This window comes from Apus apus, chromosome 1, assembly GCF_020740795.1.
Source record: "Apus apus isolate bApuApu2 chromosome 1, bApuApu2.pri.cur, whole genome shotgun sequence".
NCBI lineage: Eukaryota > Metazoa > Chordata > Aves > Apodiformes > Apodidae > Apus > Apus apus.
In genome coordinates, this window is record NC_067282.1 from 198,599,447 (window position 1) to 198,626,083 (window position 26,637).

The 26,637-nt window shown below is 43.9% G+C and overlaps 1 protein-coding gene across 1 annotated transcript in view; it reads left to right on the forward strand.

Annotated features, from left to right (window-relative positions):
• The window catches only part of FAM107B (family with sequence similarity 107 member B), a 128,497-nt gene that overhangs the window by 33,529 nt on the left and 68,331 nt on the right, over positions 1–26,637 (forward strand). Inside the window, exon 2 of the mRNA XM_051644092.1 lies at positions 1,850–1,922. The gene's annotated coding sequence lies outside the window, so the exon portion shown is untranslated. The remainder of the gene's footprint in view (positions 1–1,849; positions 1,923–26,637) is intronic.

The window sequence follows — 26,637 nt, forward strand, 5'->3', positions numbered from 1 at the left end:
ACACAGCAGTGGAAAGCCAGGGAGACAGCAGAAGCTGGTGGAGCCTTCACCCAGTGTGTTCCAGCAGCATCACCTGCTGCTCTTCCTCCACATCACCGTCATCTCCTCCACTCCACCCCCACAATTCCCCACCTTGCTTCTCTCCTCTCCCAGTTCCACCTCACTGAACCGTTTTTCCTGACCAAAGGCAGGGCTCAGCTGTCATTCATCATCATATTTCCCCACTGCAAGATTATAAACAAACCTCCAAGCGGACTTGAACGTACAGTTGCTTTATGTAGTTTCTGTCAAAACAATGCTGTACAGCAGCAAACCATTCACCCACCCGTCACTTGAGAGGCTATTGTTGTCAACAGGTTCTCCATAACCACTTCATCCATCCTCCTGCTCTGCATGGTAGCTTGGGTGTGTGACAGATTTGCAATCCACACTGCATTTTTAATGATCCTCTCCTCCCTCTTTGGACATCAAAGGCGTCGTTCTGAAAGTCAATCTCAGCCTCTGACCTCTCTGAGCTTCCCTCTTATATTTAATCTGGAAATACTACTCTGACAAACTAATATGATCTCCTGCCTGCTTTATGCACTGGTGGCTCCTCCCTCACTTGCCAGCAGCTGGGTGGCATCTTGTCTTTGCCAGCACCAAGTCTTCCAGGCTGCATTGCTCACCTCAAGTCCATGGCTGGCTCACTGTGAATATGCCTAATACCCATGGTGGAGAACCTGCAGGAAGACTGTTGGTTTTTTTGCTTGTGAGTGGAAAACTAAGGCATGGAGAGATGGAAACATAAGCAGGAGGCCAATTGGTTGCACCATTACCAAACCTATTTATGGGAAATCCTTGGTTGCTTCTCCTGAACTAAACTTTGGGAGATAGCAAGTCAGAAATTTAGCTGGGGCCAGATTTTTCCTCTGAATGCTGAAGACATTCACTTCCCAAGGGGCAAAAACCTCAGAAGAAAAAACAATTGTGCCATTTTCTTTGTTCTGCATTTGGCATCAATGTGATTTTCAAATGAATGGAGTTAGTATTTTAATAAGGAAAAGCTGAATAAATCTAGTAAAACTTTTTTCTCTTCTGAAATGGACAGAGAAGTTTAATGCCTTCAGCTGGAGCGTAAGGCAGGCAACACTGGGTTTTAGCACCAAGATTAAATCTTGGATTTTCATATCCAACCAGCTCCACCATTCAAATGCTGGGTGGGTTTTGTGAGGTTTCACATAATTTCTGAGCTTCACATTCTCCAATCAGGGAATTGTCAGAGCTGGAAGGGACCTCTAGAGATCATCTAGTCCAACTCCCCTGCTAAAGCAGGATCACCCAGAGCACATGTCTCAGGACTGCATCCAGGCAGGGTTTGAGTATCTCCAGAGAAGGGGACTCCACAGCATCCCTGGGCAGCCTGCTCCAGGGCTCTGTCACCCTCACCATAAACAGCTTCTCCCCTCATATTTAAATGCAACTGCCTGTGTGTCAGCTTGTGCCCCGTTGTCCTGTCGCAGGAAGCTACTGAAAAGAGTTTGGCTCCATCCTCCTTGCACCCACCCTTTAGATACTTCTGGGCATTAATAAGGCCTCCCCTCAGCCTCCTCTTCTCCAGGCTAAAGAGTCCCAGCTGTCTCAGACTTCATGGAGAAGTGATGTCTGACACAAGGCTGTCAGGATGTTTGCTTTCACGCCAAGCACGGATTACAAGACTGCTTGATGGAAGATGGTTTTTGGTGTAATTCATGTTTCTATTTGATATTAGCCCCATTCAGAATTTCCTATCTCTTTTTGACAAACAGTTTAATGATTTGCATTTCCTTTCTTTTTGTTCTGCTTTCTCTTGGGAAACACACTATAAAAGGAAGAAGACGAAGAAGAGGAGGAGTCACAGAAGGAGCTGGATTTGCCAGTCCTAGAGAATGAGCCCTTACCAGGTATAAGTGATGGGTGGAGCTTGCTTTCTCTCTGTGGTGCAAATTAAAACCTGTCTTCTAAATTGGCCTGAGGCAGAATGATAATGTGATGACATTCAGATCATGGCAACTGAAAAAGAGAGATGTCTGTGATAACAGACTTGGAAATTGTTGCATGTCTATTGTAGCCTGCGTAATGTCTCCAGATTTTATTTCAGTTTGTTAACACAGTGGTTCTGTGCCTGTATAACAACAGGACAGGTAATTGCAGCTAATGCAATTAAAGATGTCTTTGACCTTATCCGTTGCAAAAGACAGTGACTAAGGGTACATGCAGTATTTGTTCTCTCCTGCAGTCCATACACTGCAGAGGCATGTCCTTGCAGTGGGAATGAAGAGGAATTTGGAATAATAGAATCACAGGATAGTTTCAGTTGGAACGATCTTTAAAGATCATCTAGTTCCAACCTCCCTGCACCTCTCACTAGACCAGGTTGCTCAAAGTTCCATCCAACCTGGCCTTGAACACTTCCAGGGATGGGGCTTCCACAGCTTCCCTGGACAACTTGTGCCAATGTCTCACCACCCTCACAGGAAAGAATTTCTTCCTAACATTCAACCTAAATCTACCCTCTTTCATCTTAAAATCATTATCTCTTGTCCTATTGCTACATGTAAAAAGTCCTTTGCAAGCTTTCCTATAGCCCCTTCAGGCACTGGAACGCCGATATGAGGTCTTCTCAGAGCCTTCTCTTCTCCAGGCTGAACAGCCCCAACTGTCTCAGCCTGTCTTCATAGTAGAGGTGCTCCAGGCCTTTGATCATCTTTGTGGTCCTTCTCTGGACTTGCTCTAAGGGATCCATATTTTTCCTGTGTTGGGAGCTCCAGAACTGGACACAAGGTTCCAGGTGGGGTCTCATGAGAAAGGAGTGGAAGAGGAGAATCACCTCGCTTGACCTGCTGGCCATGCTTCTTGTGATGCAGCCCAGGACATGGATGGCTTTCTGGGCTGCAAGCACACATTGCCAGCTCATGTCAGTTTTTGTCCACCAGCACCCCTGAGTCCTTCTCCACAGGTCTGCTCTCAATCCACTCATCACTCAGCCTGTATCCATGTTTGGGATTGCCCTGACCCATGTGCAGGACTTTGCACTTGGCCTTGTTGAACTTCATGAGAACATGATTATGTCTCTCTCTAACAAGAATTGTTGGGCCATGAAATCTCTCTAGAAAGTTTTGGATGTGACTCACAGTCAGGCTGAAGGTTGTTCACTTTGGTTTGGTTGAGCTGGCTGTTGAAATAATTTGCAGTTTTTCAAAACATCTGTTAAAAAGGTATCCAGCAGTATCTGTTCCCTGGTACATTGAGCCTGTTTTGGTGGGAATCTCCTCCTTCTCCTACTCTTGCCTGCTCAGACTTATTTTTTGGGAGCCTCATGCACCTCCTGCTCCCAGAAATATGTTGGGGTGTGTGAACAACAGATATTCCCTAAAAAGAGAAGTCTTTAGGCCTGCTAAGAGAACATCAATCATTGATATTACTGTCACTTCTAAGGTCTGGCTGCTGCATCTGCTTTGAAGACTCCAAACTCAGAGGGGTGGTTAATTTGGTCCTGTGACCAAACTCTTTTTAAATTTAGGAGTGATATGGTAAAACTGTATAAATTCTGTTAGTCACACTGGATGTAGCAGCTAGCTGACTGGAGGGAGGCCTCAGTGAAATGCTCTCATCTTCTGAGACATGAGCTCCAACTGCCAGCAGCGAGAGGTATGAGATCCTAGATAAGTGTGATCCCAGGTGGGTACAGCTCTGAACATCCATATTTCTTGCATGGATCCTTGTTATCACTGAGTCCCATAATCTCTACATGTGCTGAGCACACAACAGTGCCATGGGAGCTTCAAGTGTGAGGTTGGACCCAGAGTTATTATATCTTAACCATGTGGCTTTCTAGATAAGGCAAAGCAGAGGCCAGCAGAGGTTTCAGCTGTGTAGGGTCTCCTCTGCCTTTCCCTCCCTGCCTGGTTTGCTGTGGGCAGAGCAATAAAATAAAACATTCTCAGCAAATCAGCAGTTATAGATTAAATGGGGCCACCATTTACCATGAGCCCACCCAGGCAGCAAGCAAGAGATCAGAGCTGGAAAAGGGTCCTGGAAAAAGCTGCCTGGGCATCTATTTAGATGGTTTAAAATGTTATGGACAAATTAATTTATTTCATAGTAATAACCAGTTCTGGAACATATGTGAGCTCTAACTTTGAAGCCCAGTTTAGATATTAGATATTAGATAGACCTTGTGTAAGTGGTTGTTACCAGTGGCAGATGCCGAGACTTGGGATGCTGGCTCTGCAGAGGGGAAGTGCAGCGAGACAAAACTGCAGGATGGCATTTGCACTGAGGCAGCCATGCAGAAAGTGTAAGGGGAAAAAAAACAAACAAACATAAGAAAGAAAGCTCTCCCATCATTCCCACTCATGTCAGCCCTGAATCTGTCCAGCCGTGGTGCAGGGGGTTTCATGTGCAATGTCTGTGCCACAACCTGGAGGCAGAATTGTAAGAAAGCAGCAATGAAATGGAACGTTTTTACTGATGTAGCTTTTACCCTTTGTCAGTTGGAATCAGTTGCAAGGCTGCTTTTATTTTTTGTGGCAGAGAAATGAAAGCAAACCTCCAGCTCTTGCATTTGCAATCTAACAGACAAATTAAGGAGCAGAGATGCTCTGGGTAGCAGATAGCTCTTGGGCTGGTGTCTGAAGAGTCAGCTGGAGATCAATACTGAGCTGTAGAGTTGCCCTCTGAATTGTGATTTATCTGAATTCTACTAAAGAGAGAACCTGAGCAAGAGTTACATAATTTTCTGGACAGAAGAATAGAAAATATTTTTTCCAAGTAAAGTCTGAAAAGTTCAGACATTATTTTGTTACTGTTTTTTAACATCTCTCACAGGAATGTGTCATTTTTAAAAATGAAAAACCACATATTTTTCTGGCTTAAAACCAGGGCAGTGCCAAAAGAAATAAAAGTTTGTGAAGAAAACACTCTAAAAAAATAACAAAAGGGTTGGTTTTCATAAATATCTGAGCAAAACCCATTTCAGGATCACCAAGATTCCAAGGGAATGGAGAGGAAAGACTGAGAGTCTGGGAACCACTTTGATGTCCTGCTGCCATCCACATCTGTCTGCAGATGACTGCAGCACACAACAACCATTCCCCACCCAGACCCCTCCAAGACTGAACATGATGCATGTGTAGCTGGCAGGAGATGTGCTGGGTGGCTGTGAAGCTGCTTTCTGGGCTCTCCAGGCCAAGGCAGAGGGAGTTTTCCCCTTTGTACTTCCTTAGACTTCACTCTGGGCAAGGACTGGATGAGTACCTTCTACTGCTGTGGTTGCCCATGACCTGTTAGTGGCAATGAGGAGCTAATTCTGCCTCCAAGCAGTACCCGTATAGTGCTGTGGACCCCACTGCTGGAAATTCAGGTCCCAGCAAGCTTGGAGGAGAGGAGGAAGCAGTGGAAGAGGGAGCAGTTGGGGTCCACTGCACACCCAGGCAGAGCTTAGAGGAAGTTTTGTGGGTATTTCACTGCCTGGGGCAGCAAGGGGAGGGGAAGCTCAGCCACAGATTCTTTGCTTTAGTGTCTTCTAACCCAGCTGCAGAAGGCCTGCTCCACCTGTACTTGCAGGGCTTGAGCAGGCTGTCACACTGTTCCTCCTCTTGCGCTTCAGTGACAGGTCCCTCCTCAGCCTTGGGCCATAGCTGAACCACCTGGTGGCACAGGGATCCATGCAAATGGATTTGGTGTAAGCCCCACGCAATGCAAACAGCAAGTTTCGGCAGCATTCTCACCACACTTTACAGCTGCATCTTCACAAGCTCCATCATCCAGCACTTCTCCCAGGACAGATGCCAGGAGCAATCCCAGCACCAGCTCTCAATGCCACAGGGACACGGTGCCCAGGGAAAGGTAAACTCCACAGACCAGCCAAAAACCACCCCTCCCTCCTCCACAAATCTTGAAAGCAAAGCCAAAGGAGGAAACCAAGGGCAATGAAGTAAAAACAACATTCTGGCTTCTTGCTAAAGAAAACCCACAGGGTGGTTCCTCTCTTCTTGCTGCCATGGTGTGGTTACAGGCCGTGCCACAAGCGAAGTGGCTGTGATCCAAGCAAAGCAGAAAGCAGAGGGTTGGCAGGTAACTGGCAAGTGGATGTAGCTGCAGAAGTTTAAAATACTGAGGACTCCTTCTGGAAGTGCTGCTCATCTATCAGAGGTTACTGTTTCTTAAGAACAAAGGTGCTTAAATTATAGTGACAAAGAAGACGGAAGTGCCAACAGGGAATGGTGAGCTGCCCAGCAGGACATGGGCATGTGTCCATTTCTGCTGCCTTTCAGGCCAGCCTGTGCTGCTGGTGGCCCGACAGCCAACATCTGCGCTGCTGCAAAATGATTTTTAAAAATACCTTCCTTAACCCAGGCCAGACTTCCTTTCCTTGGGGCTGGATCAGGTCACAGGTATTTTTAACCAGCACTGAAGCAACTACATTGTTGCTCAGCTGCACAACGGACACAGTTTTCCTGGTTCAGCAAGTCTGTCCTCTGCTTCTGCCTTTCTGCTGCTCCCGGGACTTCTCCGTTAAGCTGCAACTTCCTTCTTCAGCTACTGGAGAATGAAATATTGTGTCATCTGGAACTGTTTCCTTTCCTGAGATAGCAGCTTACATGACAAAAGCCTAAACTGGCCAAGATATTTATATCCTTGGCAAAACAGTTGCTTGAGCAGAAGAGGAGCAGCAGGTTAAAAAATGTCATACAGAACAGGGTCTAAAAAGTGTTTTGCTGAAGTAACCCACTGGTGCCAAGCAGAGCTCAACCTGAATTGGATTTGGGTCTTGCAAGCCAGAAAAGACCCCACTTTTCCAGTTTACTCTCCTTCCACTTCTTCCAGGCATGTGTGCTTTTTTCCTTGTGAGTGCAACTAGTGGCAAAGCCAGCCATGACCTTGCAACAGAAGTGTGAGGCTGTGGGCAAGAAGGTCTGGATTCTGTTTCCACCCCTGTAACACAGCACCCACATCTTAGGGTCCGTGTGTGTTTCTCTTTGCAATGGCACATGCAAATGGAAACCTGAAAAAATCACAGGGGATGGTGGAAATAAAGATGGGGAAAGGGCACAGGGTGTATGTAGGCTTTATTACAAGGAACACCCTCAACGTGCCTTACCCTCCAGTAACAAAATGGAGTATTTCTTTGCTTAAAGCATTGGCAGCATCACAGACACCCTTCCAAGCTATGGCTGGTTTGTTTACATTGAGATTAAAAAAAAAAAAAAAGGTAAAAAATCCCTTCCTGCAGCACAGGATGCAAATATACATCACACACCTTGAATGCAATTTAAAATAGCAACCCATGGCACATGTGACTTGATCCAAAATACAAACTCCACGCAACATGTCAGGGCTCAGAAAGCAGATCCCTTCATGTTGTTTGCAGATATATCCCCTGACCTGGCCATCCTGAGAGCAGGAGCCTGTGTTACAGCTCATCTGAAGGTGACTAGACTGTGGCAGGGGTTTCCTTGGCAGCTCCACCAAGGAGCTGGGGATGTCCCTTTGCACAGTCCCTTCCCCTGCCCTCGCTGTCATGGAGAAGGTACAGGGCATGAAGCACCAGCCAACACAGAAGTAAATTGCATCAGGTATCACTTCTCAAAAAGCAGATGGTTTGCAGTTTGCCTTCAGTGTGGCTGATAAGTAAGCAGATATGGGGGGATTTATCTGTGTTTCTTGAAATGACCAAGTGGAGCTGGGAGTCTGGAGGGATTTCTGGTATTTCCTACTTGCAGTCAGACTAAATATACTCAAGGATGACCTTTATCTGGATATCTTAACCCTACCTCTTCTAATCCTGATGTGAAAAACAAAGAAAAGAGATTCCTGGAAATGCAAGGTTAAAAAAAAAAAAAAAAAAAGGTGCTAGTCCTTCTTTTTCCATTTCTGGAAAAGAAACATGGTCATTAAGGGGTTTGGCAGTTTAGCCTGGTTATTATTTTATTCCATATAAATCCAGAGCTCTTTCATTGTGCTCTGTGAAGCTTTCCTCACCTCCTGCTTTTTTTTATAGAAAATGTAAATCACTTATTTTTAAATTCCATTTAAAATCCACAAATCCCTAGCCATCAAAAATGTCTTACTGGAGAATCTTAGGCTCCAAGTTAAAATACCAGTATCCACAAAACACAGTCAACAAAAATCCTGACCATTTAAAATTTTTGCTTTTAATTAAAAAGTTGTTTCCGAAGGCAAATTCCAGAGGAGCAATCTGTTGTTGGCATGGCCTCTAGATAGTACTGAACCTTTGGCAGACCTACTAGATAGAAAACCTCTTCTGGAAGCTCTTCCAAGCAGTTTTCCTCCAGCCTTTTGTACCCCACAGATTTTTCCTCTCCAGAACTAGGTCTTCCCCTGTGCTCAGTGGGGAGATCAGCCTCCTTGCCTCTATGGACTTGGTCCAGGGACCTATTCCTCATTGTATGTTCTCCAGCAGCTCCAAGCTAACAGAGTTCTTGGAAAAAGACATATTTTTCTTTTTCTTTTAATGGAAATTTTGTGTTAAAAATATTGCATGCCATGCCATACTTCAGGAAAATCTTTGTGCATAGTCCAGATGAGCTTCCCTTTTCTGAGTCTACTTGTGTAAGGTGGGGGGTTGCCCCTCCAGCAGAGCAGGGCTTTTGGCATATTCTTTGTGTCTGTCTGCAAGGGGCTGCACTCAGCAATAGCCACATCCCAGCAAACACTTTTCTTTGTTCCCTTACAGCCCTACCAATACCTGGTAGCAGTCTTTTATTTCTTCCTCCTACGGTCTCCTTTCTTTTAACTCAAGATGATAAGTACTGTACATTGAGGAGGTAAATTAAGGTTCATATAAGGTTAACATTTCTCAAATTCTTCAGTCTTGAGGCCCTTTTTTTTTTTTTCTTTCAAATTGAGAGATATAGGGCTGGTATGTGGCCAGTTGGGGCAGGAGAGATATAAAAAGACCAAATTTAAGGATTTTTAAGTTACCAGAACTTCTAGAAGAGAAGTATAATCTGCATGGCTGAAGGGATATACTTATCTGCTCTTGAAGCCACTGGTTTCAGCCTTATTTTTAGATTTGATACTGAGCTAACTGGACTTCATATCACATTAAGTGTAGTGATTCTCACATTCCTTCTTTCCATTAGCACGCCACACTCTCTCCAGCTAAACTCCTCCTGATGAGTCAGGTTTGTACTTGTGTTGGATCTGGTCCTGCCTCTCTTCTCTTACAGTACCAGTCCCTGAACTGGGTGCATAAGAAGCAGAGCCTGTGGATGCTCTGCAGAGCAGGTCTGGAGCTGACCCCAGTCCCAGCTGGGGCTTAAGCGTGCTTCCAGTAACAAGAAGCAACTTGTACACAGTCCAAGGATTCAGGAGCCCCTCTTACCCAAGTCAACAGAAAACTGACTGTGCCCAGCAGGTCGAGGGAGGTTATCCTGCCCCTCTACTCTGGAATATTCCTATCAGGAATACTACGCCCAATTCTGGGCTCTCCAGTTCACGAAGGGCAAGGAACTACTGGAAAGGGTTCAGCACAGGGCCACAAAGATGATTAGAGGAATAGAGCATCTACCATACAAGGGAAGGCTGAGAGAGCTGGGGCTGTTTAGCCTGAAGAAGAGAAGACTGATGGGGGATCTCATCAAGGCTTATAAATATCTAAAGGAGGGTGGGTCCTGTCTGTTTTCTGCAGTGTCCAAGCACAGAAGGGGTAACAGGCACAAGCTGGAGCATAGAAGGTTCAAGTTAAATGTAAGGAAAAAATTCTTTACTGTGAGAGTGACAGCACTGGAACAGGCTGCCCAGAGAGGTTGTGCAGGCTCTGTCTCTGGAGACATTCAAAACTCACCTGGATGCCATCCTGTGCAACCTACTCTGGCTAAACCTACTCTGGCAGGGGGGTTGGACTAGGTGATCTCCACAGGTCCCTTCCAATCCCTACCATTCTGTGATTCCGTGTGGCATTCTGTGAAAACATCATTATCTTCCAAGCTTGGAGTATTGCTTTTCATGTGTGGTAGCAGCCTGTTTACAAGTCAGTGCTGGTTATATTTGTGAAAGGGGAGCTGCAAACAAAGCTCCAGTTATTGTTTCCAGGAGTGGGGGAGGCTGGATTCCCTGCAGGGAGGAAGCTGGACAGGTGGTGAAAACTTGGTGGAAAGATTTGTTTTGCCAGCTGTGGAGCAGTGGGATACATCCCAAACACCCCACACCTATGACGCCTGCTGCTTGTCATGTGGTGAGAATAAAACCCCCAAATCTCCCTGGGTTTGTTCGGAAAGTGCTTCCAGAGTGCCAAAAAGATTAGTAGAGTATTTCCTGCATCCACCCTGCAGAAAGCAGGGTGTCAGAGAGCAGCAGCACAGCTCTTCTCACGGCCCAGAGGAGACACTGAAAACCACTGAGATGTTCCAGGAGCAACGCTGGAAACTAAGAAGAGTCAGAGGTGGTGTGATAGCTGCAATGTAAGGACTGAGGAGAGCAGAGAGAGATGAGTTTCTGTATTTTCTGCCACTCCCTGGCTCCAAAGTGTGCCTTGATCTTAGGGCTGGTTAGTTAGCCCAGACAGGGAAGAAGGCTCCTAGTGCAGGCAGGACATCTACATGCAGAGCTGCTGCCCACAGGGGTTAGTGTGGACAGGTTCAACAAGTCTGCAAAACATTTTTATTTTTTCCCCCAACCTTCTGTCCTATTTCAGTCAGGAGAGTGGGAGAGGACAAAAGTTAATGCCAAGAGGTGCCTGCAGGTCACCCAACAGCACTGAGGGAAGAGTAAATAAAGAAGTAGTAGACTTAGGTGTTTGTTTTTCCAGCTCATGCAGTGAAAAATGTGTTTTTTCTCAACTGCCTGCTGGAGAAAGGTCTCTCCTTGCTAATGGCTGGAATTGCATGAAGCTTCCAAGCCCCAGGCCCTGCCTGGAGCAGGATAAATTATATGCTCTGTAAAATATCATCAGATTTCAGTATCAGATTGGCTAAGTATGCTTCTGAGGCAGCAGGGTCTTCTCCGTGCTAGACTTTACTGGTGTGTTTAAAATAGCTCCCATGCTTCAGCAAAAATGGTTTCCTGCTCTCAACAAGGCCCCTCCAATCTGTCTGCTCAGGCTGGCAGGCCCCAACTGCAAGAAGCAACAAGTTGCAGGACCATCTGGCTCCAAAACACTGGTGCCAGGCAAAGCACAGTTCAACATGAAAGAGCAAGAACAGGAGTGATCCAGCAAGGGTGGTCTGTGACCACCACACTGAAGCAGAACTCATTTAAGATGTCCACAAAGCACATCCGCACCTACTTCCCTGGATAATACCCCAGGGGCGCATAAGAGAAGGAGAAGTCATTTCATCTAGGGTAAATTTAGGGTATTAAAGCTCAGGATACAAGTAAGAATAACACTCAGTGCTACAGGAAAATCAGTCTCTTTACCATGAACCTCAGGCCATGAAGGGACAAATCCCCTGTGTCTCTTTCAACAGAACTGGGGCAGGGGTAGATCTGGGCCCAGTTGCCTGCAAGGAGCATCAAGAGGAACCAAATGGGACATTTTTGTGTTTTCAGTGCAAGAAGTACTCGCCATGGCATGTCAAATACATTGTGACTGGGTACTGATTTCTATAGGCATACTCCTACACCTGGCAATAAGGTGAACATCTGAGACCATTCGAAGGAAAGGACCATGGGTGGGAGCATGGTCCAAGGAGCAGAAGACCAGCCTGGGGACCTGGGTTCAAGTTTTGGTCTGCCACAGACTCTCTCTATGGACCAAGAGGACAAAACGGGTGCATATCAAGGACCACATGCTTTTGTGTCCAAGAGACATCCATGTTTGGTGTCTCCAAAGCACCAGGACACATACAGAAGGCAAATGGGAGATGAAGCTCAGCATACCTGAACATCACCACCCAATCTATGTCTCAGTGGCCCGGCGTTAATGGAAGGCAATGTCATTTCCTTGCCAACAGGGATGTGGAAGGACGAAGACATGCAAGACTGCAAATGGCTCATGTTGCAGCAGGAGGACAAGACATAGCTAATGTAAGGAAGCTGAGGGTGTGCAATAAATTCAGACCTGTGGCAATTTATCTGGTGCTTTCTTAGATTTCCAGTTGGCTTCTTCTCTCACCCCAACCCAGCTCCCCACCCTCTCACTGAATATCTGATTTCCAAGCCAGTAATTCTCACTCCATCCACCTGTCCTCTGAATGTGGTCTAGAGAGTCTAATTGTACATAATCCTAGAGCTCTAGTGAACACCCCACACTAAGCCCTGATCTCTGCACAGTGGGGGTTCGTTTGTGGTCATCTTTGCGAGGCATTGAGAGCACTCTTTTTATGGAAACCATTGGGGATTAATAGATCAGGGTGAGGAGAAGATGAAAGCACATCCTTTGCGGAAGTTGATAAACAATATTGTCTCATACTGTTTTTTGCTTATGAAGTGACAGATTTTGAAAGGAGTCATGATGTTATCTAATCTTGCATCCTTGCTCTGCTACAACTCTTCATCTCTTGTTCTCCTGCTCACCTTGCATGCCCTCCTCTCCTACCCAGAAGAAAGCATCTGCACGTGCTCTGCTGTCTGCAGAAGTGCACAACTCTGCCAAAAAGACCTTAATGGTCTCTCTGCACACTCTGCCTGCCTTGCAGATGAAGCCATTGGGTCCTTCATGGATGCAATTCAACATTTCCTTCTCTTTGCTGCTGTAGAAGCTAGAATCTTCTAAAATTACAGCTTCTTTCCCCGTTTCTCTCTGTTGCTGATGAGGGGAGTCAGCCTTCAGTTGGCCCCTCCATGAGCTGCGCTAGGAGACCCAAGAGCTGACCTCTGAAATGACACCCCCACCTCCACCAAAATATGGTTAAGCAAGGTGCTGTGTGAGATTCTGGGACAGGCTGCTGCCCAGGGGAGACCTGGCTAGTATTTTTGCTTGACACAGGCTATTTTTAATGAGTCTCAAGGGCTCGGCAGCATGCAAGTTTCAAGTTTTGGAAAGTGTGAAAAGGACCTGGATGAAATCAGGAAGGGAACTTACCAGGCTTTGCAGTAAGAGAGAGAGGCCAGATGCCTCTATGCTACTAGGGAAAGAAATTTTGAATGACAAGTGTTTACCTTTTATTGCTCATAAGCATTCTTTGGCAGGAGGGGATGGGTAGGGAAGAACAACATGTTTTTCTGTGCATTGAAACCTTTGAAAAAAAGACACATCCTTGCTATGACAAACACGGTTGCAAGATACACCAGCTACATTGCAGTAAGGAAGCACTGGAGTAAGTGTGAGGGTTTCTTGGCAGGTCATGTTGTGGGGCTAACACTGGCTGGTGGCACCCCAAAGCAAGTAAAGGTTGAAGGAGAACTTCATGGGAGTCAGAGGGAGACGGCTGAAAGGGGCCAAGCTTGCTTGGAGTGTGATAGGGAAGGTGGCGAAGTCATCCCACCCAGGTGATGGACCTTTCAGGGACCCATCCATAGCAGGAAAGACTCAAACACATCTCCTCCTGCAGAGGGGACATCGGTAGGTTTATGAAGCAGACAGAGGTGGGCAACAAGGGAACTGTTGGCGGCACTGATCTGCAGTGCAGTGTGGATGAAGAACCAGGGCATCCCCACAAAGGAGCCAGCTCCTCACGCTGACATGCACAGCAATTGAAACCTTCCTAGTGAGGCCAGTGGGGTTTTGTTTCTTCCCTTCACTGATTTTTTTTTACTTTTCCTTTCCTTTTTTCTTTGCTACACCCAAAGTAAACGCACTCTCTGTTCAGACTCCTGCCTTGACCCAGCAACCTGGGCTGGGTTTAGCAGCAGTCCTTGTTTCCAAAGCTCCATGAGATGAAGGGTGAAGGACTCCCAGCCCTGCTCCCAGGCTGCCTCCCGGGGGGTCAGCGGCTGCTGCACGGAACGATGCGTTTCCTGCCCCGCGGCAGCGAGCGGGAGGCGAATGGAGGAAACAGATGTGGGAAATCCCCCCCAGTCTATAGCTTAAAAGCAGCAAAACGCAGATTCAGGCTTTTACTCAGCGTGGTGGTAACGACTGCTTGGTTTTGCTGACGGAAAAAGGCTGCTGATCCTGATAGTGGGGTTATCATGTTGCCATGCAAACAAGCGAGGGAGGAGGGAAACAGATTTTGGTTTGGTCTCTTGTTATTTTCCTGGCTTACCATCAGATGGGCGAAACCTTCAGCGGGCACCTCGGTGGCTTTCTTAGGTGCAGTCAGTGGAAATAGTGTTCTCTTGCACCACTGACTGCAGTGGCTGGATGTGATGACTGCTCCTTGTCTCCTGGCTCCTTGCAGTGACAGCTGCAAGGCTGTGAGCTAGGTTCACCCACCTCAAGTGAAGAGAAGCAGCTTTTATCTCCAGCAGAGGTGAGCATTCATTGCAGTCAGTCTGCTTTGGCAACAGCTCAGCTCACTGGAAGGGAACAAATACATGGCTTACAGATGCAGTGATTGCCCAAAGCCTGGGTGCATAAACCTTGAAACACTCATTGAGGTTTCCTCTGATGATGAATTTGATGGGACTAAGCTTTTTTTGCATTAAAAATTCCTTAAAGACTGGGATGGCAATCTGTACAGCTCTGAGTAGAGGTTTGCTGTGCTCATTAAATAGTATTTTACAACTGTTCCTCTCATCCTGATCTGTAATATTGAGCTGGGAAAAGCCATGATGCAAATTCCTGCAATTATTAGCTATCATATTTATTTATTTATTATATTTAATCTTGGTTTGTATTGGATCAGGAACACAAGTCTGGTAAGGGTTTGGGAGAGGTTTTACATTCATAAAAATATTTTATAGAGAGTAAAAACATGGGGGCAATATATACTGTTTTTCTCTGTTTGTCATGCTAGAAGGATGGTGGTGAAGATTCCAGCTGCTCCTGAAGGGCTAGCCTGGGCTAGCCAGGATCCAAGCTCTGCAGGAGATGATCCTAAAGATCCCACTGTCTTGTAAAAGGAAAAAGGAGTCACCCCATTTTCTGAATAGCAAATTCATTCGGAGACATCCACAAATGTAACATTCCTCCATGCAATGCCTATGAGATACACGAGTATCTTGCATTAAGGGAGCATCTAAGGAAGCAGGACCCAAAACCTGGGCCAGCTGGTTTGCACAGCCAGAGGAGTCACTTGTACATAGCCAGGATCCACTCAATCAAATCTTTGGTTGCAGGAAAGCCTTGACACATATTGTGAGTCTCTTGGTTAAATACATATGCAAGATCCCAGAATACCCAAGAAGTTCTTATTTTTGGTGAATTTCCTAAGAAGTCCCTGGAAGTTGCTGTTATGCCCCCCGCCCCTGCCAACACCTGGAAACCAGAAGGCTCCCAGCTCATCACTGGTGCAGCTGCCTTCTACTTCTCTTCACTTTTGCCATGGACAGAGGTACTACAAGCCAAAATGCAAGCACCAGAGTCAGGGGAGCTGGGACTGCTGCCTGGCCCAGCCTACCAGCCCAATATATAATTGCAAAATGAAGAAAGCTCTGCTGTAGCTATCAAAACCAGTGGAAGTTTTATCTTTATGTCACAGGAAACTGAATGGGCCCCTTAATCTTCTTTATTTAGGGAGGGGCAGGGGTGGGATAGCACAATTTATGTGTGGTGTTTTTGTCAGGCTCTTAATTGTTGTTGTCAAGGAAGTGTATCCTCTTGGGTCAGGGATAGTGTAATGACAAAATGCAAACAGCTTGATTCATGTTTATAGAGAGGCAGAGCCAAATTCATCCCTGGTGCAACTCAGCTGAAATACAGAGATGGATTTGGCTCGTTACCTAGCTAGCAGTTCTGTATTAACATGTTCTCTCAAGCTATTTTACAAACATATAATTTAATAAAAGGGAACATTTAGGAAATGTGGGGTTTTTTATGATTTATTGCTACTTGTCTGGCATTTGTTTGAACAAAGACTCCACCAGCCTGTTCTTCTTTGCATTTTTATGTGCTAAAACAAATGCTCTAGCTTTGGGATTTTGAATTTGCCCCAACAAGCTTTTAAATCAACAGCACTAATCCCTTCACTCTTGATTATCACTTATTTCTGTCTTTTTTACGAGACAACATTTCTGATCAACAATTATTAAACTCCCATTTGCAATATCACACTGGCTGTGCAATGCTTTTACTACAAATCTGCAGTATAAATTACCACTGTAGATTATGGTTGTATTTTTAAAGCAAGGGATTGTAATTAAAATACTCATAAAGCTCTCTTGTGCATTGTTTCCTCAGCCTCAGCTCATCCATGCCCTCATCCTACAGAATGAAGACCAATGGGAGCTTTGCCATACGTGCAGGATCATGCACACTGATCTGGGCCTCCTGATCTTTCACTGATCATGAAATAAGCTCCAGGTCTCTGGGTCTGCACAGAATCCTCTTTGACTCCAGCACAGCCCTAAACATAATTCACTCCTTGTTTTCTAATTTCTGTGCCTCAATCCCGCACCCATGCTGGGTGTCTACCATCCAATGCCTCTTCCTTTGCTACACAAAGTGGGAAAAAAGGAGCACTTGACTTGCAAAGACAAGGAGATAAGGAATGCTCAGCCACTTGGCTTTCAGATCAGGGCGGTTTCATGTCCGGCCAAATTAAAGAAGAGCTCAAATCTCTACATAACTCTTCTTGTGCTTGGGGGATACATGCAGCCCTTCGTCCTCTAGCAGAGTTGGCAATAGCTTTTTCCAGCACAGCAAAACTAACATGGGCTTCTCCTGCTTTTCCAGCAGTTCTGGAGAGAAAAGCTGGCCTTCTCCAAAACCAAAATGTGTTTTCAGGGGAAATATATTTTCCAATATATTTTATATTTCTGATGTAAAATCTCATGGAAAAAATGAAACCATTACCAGGTTTGCAATACAGAACTGAAAATGATCTGATTTAAACTCAACTGTTTTTTTTATTCATTGGGTTTACAAAAAGCCCCAAAAATGCCCGTAGAGGAAACATCCAGTTAGGAATTACCAGGCTGGATTCTTGCAGCTCATGTTGTGTATTGGTATGGAAATTGTCAGGTGGCTAAATTCTTCTCTAAAATGCCAAAGAGGAAGCAAGCTTAGGAAGAAGTGTTGGAGGGGTATGAACAGATCACTGATAACGGGGAGCTTTTAGCTGTGAAATGAGCTTGCAGTGCAGTTAGAGGAGAGCCTGGATGCTATCTTTAGAAGCCAGGAAGAAGGGAAGATTAATCTTAATCTTCTAAAAGGTCTCGTTACCCCAGCAGAAAATGACAGGCGCTGTTGGAAACTCAACATTCTTCACTCTAATTGCCACCAAAAATGTCCACAATGTTCTTGTCAAAGTTACAACTGGAAGCAGACTAAAAAAAAATCCATTAAATGAATCGACGTATAGAAAACTGAGTTGAAGAGTCTGAGAAGTTCAGTGAGGACTTTTACATCTGCTTTATGTTTTATGTGGAAGATACCCAAGTAATACAGAACCTAGTGGCAAGTGAAAATCCTTAAAGATGGGTACGTTCCCTGCCAGCTCACTGCAGGGCATCTTGGATTGCAGCACAGTTGATGTTTTACATTGTTTAAGGATTGGAATGTCACTCCAATCTTTCTTTTGGATTAAAGGCATTTATAACCGAAGCAGGGATTTGTTGCTAACCTGTCCCGTACAGATGTCTGCTGTTACTTTTTTCTCATATCACCCTTCTGGTTTATGTTTTTAACCTACTGCTTAAGGTTACCTGTTGCATAGGAACACCAGAAAAGCAGAATTCAAACAAATTCAGCTTTAAATCATGTGCGGTGCCCTGGAGAGATCTTACATTGGTGGTTTTTTTTCTGATTTCAAGAAGCTGTTACACTTTGCAGACATGTAATACCACATTAAAAAAAATATAAAAATCCAAGATCAAATTAGACTGGTCATGAGCAAACTTAACAAAGTTTTTCTATTTCCTGTCAGACACAGAGATTGTTTTGCTCAGGAATTTGTGCTTTTCAGTCCACATTTAATTTCATTTGCTGCCTGATTTCTATTTATAATGCACAAAGCAACATTATCTGCCAGTAATCCTTTAAACAATGCCAGCAATATACTGCAATGTGAGCAGTACAGGAAAGAGGAGAAGGCCTTCCTAAATAAGTTAACAGACTAAATTTTGGATGCTCAGAGACCCACAGGAATGAGTTAGAAGTATTCAAGCTTTGCAGTGGAGCCTGACAGTTCTGTGTTAATAAGAGTCTGGGGAATAAAGGTTCTGTTAACCATGTAGGTGCAAGAGGTAGGGTCCCTTCATGGGGACCTTGTTTTCCTCAGTTTTTGTCATTCTTATGGTCTATGATTTTCTTAATTCTGTGTACACATTCATATCAAACTATTGCAACCTGAGCACAGACCAACCTAAATCACTGAACATTGTGGTTTGGTTTTTTTTCCCTACATCACATTAACATCTCTGTCTATCACTGTACCCCCGTGTATGTGTCTTCTCCAGATCTTTTTAGAGCTACTCACTTTCCCCCTAGCAGAGCTGATTTTCTCTCCTTCTGCAGTATGTTCTTCTACCTGCTTTCAGGTATCCTCTCACTGTTTGCACATCCAAACCTCTGTTGAGTGGGTTACACAGATAAAAGAAAAAATCTTGGGCCGTTCAGCTTGTGATTGACTGTCCATGTCTCTGGGTGTTCTCACTTCAAGCAGATCCTTCAAACGCATTGATTTGTTCCTCACGGGGAGCTCAACTTCAGATTTATGGTCAGCACTCTGAGATGAACAAAAACTGAGACAGTTGGATCTCTGAGTCTGGTCTCAAATATATAATTCTGTTCTCCCCAAGTATATAATTAATGAGTGAAACTACACTACAACCCTCACCTAAAAGAAGAGAATCACCTAAATATCATGTAGGAAGTAGTGATTGGCATCATGCAATGATTGGCAAACCACAAGTACAAAACAAGCAAAAGGAGATAGAATGTTTGGTTAAGCTGTGGGATATTTGGGCTGCCAGGAGTCTACATGAGTTTATTAATGGACAAATTTTTAAAAATCAGTGAAATGACAGGGTTACTAACACACAAAGACACCATTTGCAGCTCAACACGTGCCATATCTTGTTGAGAATTGCTCTTCTGTTCTTCCACACACCTTCACTTTTGGCCCTTGTTGAAGATGTAAATTAGAAAACAGCCATAATGAGACCAGTCTCATCTTTTTGTGAAACTTACATCATAACTAAATATGAACTTCATTAAACAAGAATACTGCATGCCCTACACCCTCAGAAATGGGAGGCTAAACCAGTGGCATCCTACACAGGACGACTGTCTGCCTTTGGCTTTGTGGCTCCCTTAGTGTCAATGAAGTTACTGTAATTTGGAGCAGACACACTCACAGTCCAAAGCAATTAGCTCTTAGTCAGGAAGTTCCCCCAATGTCAAGAGTATAAATCTCCCTGCCCACGCAGAGCTTTGCATTCCTGTAGCACATGGGGCCCATTAACGCCCCTTGCAGCCCCTAGGAATGGCAATGCTGGAGCGACTCTGCTCCTGTGTCTTTCAGCTGCTACATCTGCCCTGTTTGCTCCTGGTCCCTTTGGGGCTAGTTCTGATTTTGTTAGTGTGCCAGATGCTATTGTGATGGCAGAGCCCTCAGAAAAGCCTTAGTGGATCTTCTGCACTGACCCTGAGCCAGTGCCAGGTGCTGCAGGAAGGGCTGGTGGCTCTCATACTTTGCTGGCTTTGAGGACAATCATGGTGTTGAATTGCTGAGTGCCAGCAAACCCTTTAATTTTGCCTCATTATGTTCTAATGAAGCAGGATGAGATTGAGCTTCAATTTAGTGCTGTTCTCAACAAGGCTGGAGGAGAAATATCATCTGTCACTGAGCAATGAAACCCAGAGGACTCAGCCGTGGCTGAATTAAGACTCATCCTGTTCAGATTAATTCTTTAGAATTAAGAGGCTCTTAACACAAAAAAACAAAAAAAAAAACCCAAAACACAAACAAACAAACAAACAACCACAATCCCCCCCCCCAAAAAAAAAAAGTCCTTCCAATCTCCCCATTCTTTTCAACAAAGGTTTTCTTCACCATAATTGTCAATAGGTCAGCACTCGTCCACAGCTTCAGTGGGGGAAAGTGCTCTGGTATCTGACCCTGGCTGTGGAGTAGCAGTCTTGAATCTAAGAAAGGACATCCATGATGAAGGACCTGCATCAGCAAAACTTTCTGAGAGACATGTCTCACTCCCTGCCTTGGCCTCATCTCCACACTTCAGTTGTGCTGCAGCATGGAAAGGGAAGCAGAAGCTCAGAATGGATACACAGACACTTCTTCATATGGCTTTACTACTAGGTTTCCTTCAGCTACACCTGGCCAGGGCTATTTGTTGGAGGCTAGATCAGCTGGTTTCTTCTCATGTGCTTACAGTCTTCTAGGTAGAAGGAAATGGCTTGCAAAAGATGTGCATTGTTTTCTCTCATGGAGAAAAATGCGTGCGTGTGTTCTACTGAAAAAAACTACAACAGGCAGATATGGCCCACAGCATCCCCATGGAGTTCCTAGATCCATTTGAACTAAGCCTGCCTGAATTTCAAGGTCATCTGTAGTTATTAACAGGTATTTTAAGAAATCAACACTAGCAATGCTTTATTTTGCTCCTTCTCAAGAAGGTGGGATGCATGGGATGATGCATAATGTGTTTAGGGTTTAAAAAGTTTTATTCCATTTTCAGTCTAATGGTTTTCTTCTTAAGTCATGTCTCCAGGATTTGCCTGAAGGTAATATGTTTTTAGGTAACTCCACAAGGTGTGAAGACTACTGGGAGCTTCTTTGCTCAGTGTGAACCCCTCCAAATACTAAGCCAATATTTGCAGGGAGGCAAGTCACCTGGAACCTCAACTCAGTCATTGATGGTTTGTCAGAAAGGTTTGAATGTGCACCACATGGGACTTGGCCCTGTCTAAGTGAAGACCCAGCTATGACTCTCAGTCCTAATAAGTCCTATGAGTCCTCAGGCAGAGTCAGCCAGACTTCCTAGAGTTGACTCAGTATTTTAGATGAGACAACTTCACTCTAAGACAGTGGGAAGGACTCACTGGTAACCTCATAGGCAGGGAGGGATATCAGACCTCACAACTTACTCTGAAAGAAGCACAGTGAGATTTGCATTGACACCTACATCTTCAGTAAATGATCTAAATTCTCATTTCTTGCTCTTCTGAGGTTGGAAAAGCTGTTACTATTTTGCGTGGTTGTTCCCAGAAACGCCATCATTGTTGAAACTGTTGTAAACATCCCCACAAAAAAAAACCCCAAATCAGGTAGTTCAGTTTTGTTTTCTTTGTATCCCAGCAAAAAGCCACTTTGCTGCCAAATTCTCAATCTTGTCTAATATATTTTGCACCCAGGGATACGTGATTGCAGGTGCGTTTTGTTTTCCAGAGCTGGGTACAAAAGAAGCAGAGCCTGCAGTTTTGCTAAACCCTCTGAAGCACAAATTATACTCCTGTATGACTGATGACAGCAAATCACACCCACAGCCATCTGCAGGTGCAAAAGAAGAAAAAAAAAATTAAAAGGAAGAATAAAACATCAAAGCCCTGTCACAGAGCAGGGACCCATGTCTGCTGTGTTCAGGTGCGCATTAAGAGCATGAAAGGGCATGGGGGAAAGGAGGTGTGGGTGAGAATCAGAAGTAGCTTCCTCAGTACTCTGAGGAATTTAAAGTCATGTCAGAAAAGCAAGAAAACAAACTGAGAAGATAAAACACAGTGTGGAGGGCTCCTGCTGGTTAATGAACTCCTCACCCTTTACGTCTTCTTCTGACCAAAGAGAATGGGCACAACAAGAATGTCCTGTACCTGAGCTTTTGTGCATAGAGCAGTTAAATCAGATTTACTGTCTTTTTTACTAATGAAAGCAATAGAATTCTGATCATTCTTCCACTTTTTATTCATAGCATTTCTGATGCTGGAAGCTCAGCTCCTGCATGCCTAGCAAGGAATCCATGTCCAAGCACATGAGCAGGGATGTGGAATCTGACTTGAACTGTTCACACCAAAATCATAGTCGGCAAATCTATGATGGTGTCATTCACACATTCTTCCACACTTGTGCAATTTTATACAACTGGGAGTCATTTTGTTTACACAACTGGGACTCATTTTATTTACACAACTGGGACTCATTTTGTTAACAGATCCTGTGTCACAGGCACCCCACACCAAAGGGATTTAGGACATAAGAAATGCTCAAATGCTCAGATCAATAGTCTGGTTGCATGTCTGTCACCTTCTGGCCACAGCCAGTGTTTTATCTGGGAGGCCTGTTTGCTTTCCCTGGTGCTGTTGAAGCAGTTGTAGCTCTTGAGGTGCTGCACATCTTATAGTGTGGAAGGATGGGTGAATAACTTTGTTTTTTGACCTTACCACCTTTGTAAGCTGACAGGCCTCAGTCATATCCCTTCTCAGCTGCCTTTTCTCCAAACTGAAGAGTCTCCCTCTTTTCCATCTCTTCTTGTAAGGCAGCTGCTCCATCCCCTTGACTTCAGCTGCCTTTTCTGTACCTTCTCCAGCTCCACTAAGTCCTCCACTGTCTTTGATACATCAAAGCTTTTGGTTCACTGCTGAGATGAATTGCATTCGTTTTAAGTCCTGCAGAGCCATCTGACTCATGTGACAAAGTTACACTGTGCAAATTATGACAGTCACACAATCCTGGCTGATACAATTTGGAGACCAAGAATTATCTCTAATACATAACATATTGTGTATCAGTTATTCCAGTAACGAATACATTTTCTCATTTGCTTCCATGTTTTAATTTTGCAATCTCTTCATGAATAGTTTGTGAACTTAAATGGTACAAAATTGTCACGGATAAAAATCTATGGAAGAAATTATATGCTTGGAGTTATTTGCCGAGCTCTGAATTTGCCATGAGTTTCCTGCCCATGTTTTAGTTAAGTTCTCACTTTAATTTCTTGAGCATTCCTTGTTTTAATTGCAACTTTGTGAGAATCCCCTGGAAAGACCTTGCTTGCTGGTTCCTAGCAAACAGATCAACTTGCAGCTGGGTCTAAGTACAGTTGATGAGAAAAGCATTTCATTGTTTCAGTCTAACTACCCCCTTCTCCTTGTTTCCTTCCTCTGTGAACTCTCCAGGTAGCAGATTATTTCCTACAGCAAAAGACCCATCAGGCCTTTGGTAAAGCTCCAGCTCTGCTAGGAAAGCTGTTGTGCTGATGGACCAAATACTTCCAACTCCACCCTTCTTCTGTCCTTTCTTGACATCACTTCAGTACATTCCCATGATCCCAGAGACCCAAGTGGATTTGCAGACCTAAGTCCTGTATCCTGTAGTCGGACATAGAGCCATACCAAGGGATCTCAATATCCAGTAAATTCTGTAGGTGCTGGTTTGTTAAGGAAATTGGCTGGAACTTTTGCATCATCTATGAAATTTGACAACCTACTAACCCATATGTGCAATTTATTAATGACAGTTCAGATGAAAGAAGACACAGGGGCAATACAGATATTCATGCTCTGCAGATCTGGACGATCTAAAATGTCAGAAGGACTGAAATTTAGTCTGCTTTTGTAGATCTAAATAGCTCAGGATTGTTTTAATTGGGTTATGTATTCAGCTTAAATGAGCATGGGATGGCTCTATGCAGTCACTGAATAATGAGATTAACAAAGGAGATGGATTGAAAGCAGAACCATTTATCTAATGCTTCCCAGCCAAAGACTTTTGATTACATCCCAGTCATTCTTATTTTGGATTTTGCAAAACAAAACTCACCTGGCATACGCTGCCATATGCAAACAGGTCTTCAGATTTGGTGCCCAAATGGGTAAAATTATGTTTGTATGCAAGACACAGCAGGTCCTGATGACACATGGCAAGCTCCAGCTTGCTCTCTCTGATCCCTTCATCATAAGGTCTGTGAAATGAAATGTGCCATGGGCCAAAATTTTGCCAGCTTTTTTTCTCATTCACTTAATTACTAACAAAATGTGCTTTTCAACTGGATGCTCTGAGACCAGGACAATGAAATCAGAGGACAAAACGAAAGGGCCATGACTAAACACTACTGAGCTTCCTCCTCCACAATCCATCTTGTAACACATATACAAACAAAAAATCCCACAGAATTTTCCATTCTGCCATTTTCTCGGAAGGGATATATGGAAAAACAGTGCTTATCATAGGAGATGAATGAAATATCCCAAGACTGGCCATTAAATCCAGGGTAAACAGACAGTGAGATTCACAAAGGGAAGGTCTTGATGTTAAAGGCAACAGACATACCACTTGCCCAGGGCTTAAGGTTTAAGAGGACTCTGTAAACTGCCCGTGAGCTGAGAATCTCCCACATCACAGGGTGTGCCCAGGATTGCCAGAAGTCTGACATCAGCTCTTCTAGAAGAACTGGAATTTCCAAAAGAGAACCCTTTTCCAGAAAAGGGGGTTTCAGACTAAATGGAAATATTTGTCAGAAGTTTTAGGGGGGCATGTGTTTTTTTTGGTTAATACATGAACAAACTTTGAAAAATTGATTTTAAACAGAAATAAAATTGGTTTTAAGTTTTCATTTAAATATTTTGGTAGAAAAACAGAAAATATGACCAAACAGCTCCTTTTATCAGATCAGAGTCAGCTTGAGTATAAATAAATAAAAAAATTTGCATCTCAGTAAAACAAGGCAGGGGAGTTTATAGAAATTGCTGCCCAAATCCCAGCCTCTAACTATGTCCATCCAAGTGGTGCATTTTCCCTCTTGTGTTTTCCACAATGCAAGGACATTTAGTCTGAGTAAAGATTAGGGGCCAATTGCTTTCTTCAGGGCTGTGATGGTGAGCAAATGCTCTGGGAAAACTCCATTCTTCTCTCCAGGCAAGATGTTTACTATTTCACTTCTAGGGCTGTATATTTGTAAAGATTCATTTCTCACGTGATCTAACTACCCTTTATTTCCACAGGACCCTAAAGTGAATTATTTCACTTCTGTGCTTCCAGGAAAAGCTAGCAGGAAGCTTTTTGTTTCCTTTTCTTCCTCTTTTGTGCTTATGGGGATTTATTTAATACAGCTGGGAGGCCAGGGCCCCCTGAGGTATATTTGTATGTAGCTCTACAACTGACTTGCATTATAAAAGAATGCAAATGCAACACATATTGACTAGATGGGTCATGGTGGCATGTCTGGTTTGGGGAAATATTGAAGTTATCTATAGCTACAAAAATAAGGGAGTCCACTATACTGTATTTATAGGGTACTTCTGCCTTAGTTAATAGCACAGCAGAAAACAGCTGATCAAAACCAGAATACAAATGGCATAAATTAAAGGAATTACATGTAGATCATCTGGATTTAAATCCCTTGATAAAAGGGCCCACAATTTATCTAGATGAGTGCTGTAGCCATGTAAGAGACAGCTTTTTATTTGACCTATTTTTTTCCATAATTGTTTGTAATGGGCAGCACCCCTCACCATTCATTAGCATTCATCCTTTCATCTTGCCTTAAGAGACACTCTGTAGCTTTGTTGAAAAGAAATCAAGGTTTTGATGCAATCTGCTGGAAAAGCATTGTTACAAAGCCAGAACTGCTTTAGATGATACTGGCTACTTAGGAGAGGTTAAACCTCATGTTGACCAAGTTGTAATTTTGAATAATTTTTTCTGGCAGTTAGGACCTGTGGCCCTAGCTAAAAAATTAATAATCTCCTGCTGATTTTGAGGGGGCTTGGGTTAGACCATATGGCTGAGATTCAGCACCAGAGAAGCCTGTAGAAGTTTGCCTTCATTGATTGTAGGACCATCTTTCCTATAAGATTTTATTAAGTGCTAGTGATCAGCATTTGCAAAACATATTTCTAACTAACTAGTGGTAGCACAGCGTCCTCTCCCATGAGAAGACTGTGGAGCTTTGCAATTTCTTGCCAAGATATTGCCAAATCTTACTTTAAGGGACAGGTTCAAGGGAAAAAGACTTATGGAGAGTTATTCATAGAAATCTACATCTATTTGTAGAAATTAGCTCAGGAAGCTGTGGGTGGCTGGAGGCTGTGACTGGGTTATCTTTTATGTCTGCCTGTTTCTCATAGTATTCCCTGGTCATCTAGTTTTGTTCACTGACAGAAATGGGCCTGGACAGATTTGTAATCTGAACTCTACAGCCACTCTTACAGTCTTTTTATGTCTTTATATTATGACTGATCAGAAGCAAGTGCAAGAAAAGAGGTTCCCAAGAGGATCCTATGAGGCCCTCGCACAGGACAGACAGTGCTTCCTCCAACCGGAGACACAGGCTGAGGGTGAGGAAGGGTGATCTACTTGTAGTTCCACCGTGTTCTCAGATGGGTGCTCCTCCTTCTATCATCTGATATCATCCTAGGCACAAATTATTGATCTAATGAACAGCATAAGTAGATGATGGCAGCAATGAGAAAGCTTTTTCACGTTCTACCAGAGATGGCAAAATTCACTCTGTATTTGAAGCTGGGTGAGTAATAATCTCCCCTTAGACAGAAAGAAATAATGTAGAATAAACAATAACCTGGGGTTTTAATGCACAATTAGAGTAAGTCATTAACATTACATTGAGTCAAACTGCCATATAACCTTGGCTTGGGCTTACAGATTACATTAGTTGTTAGATGCACTTTGCTCCTGAATGAAATAAATCCTTCTGTTT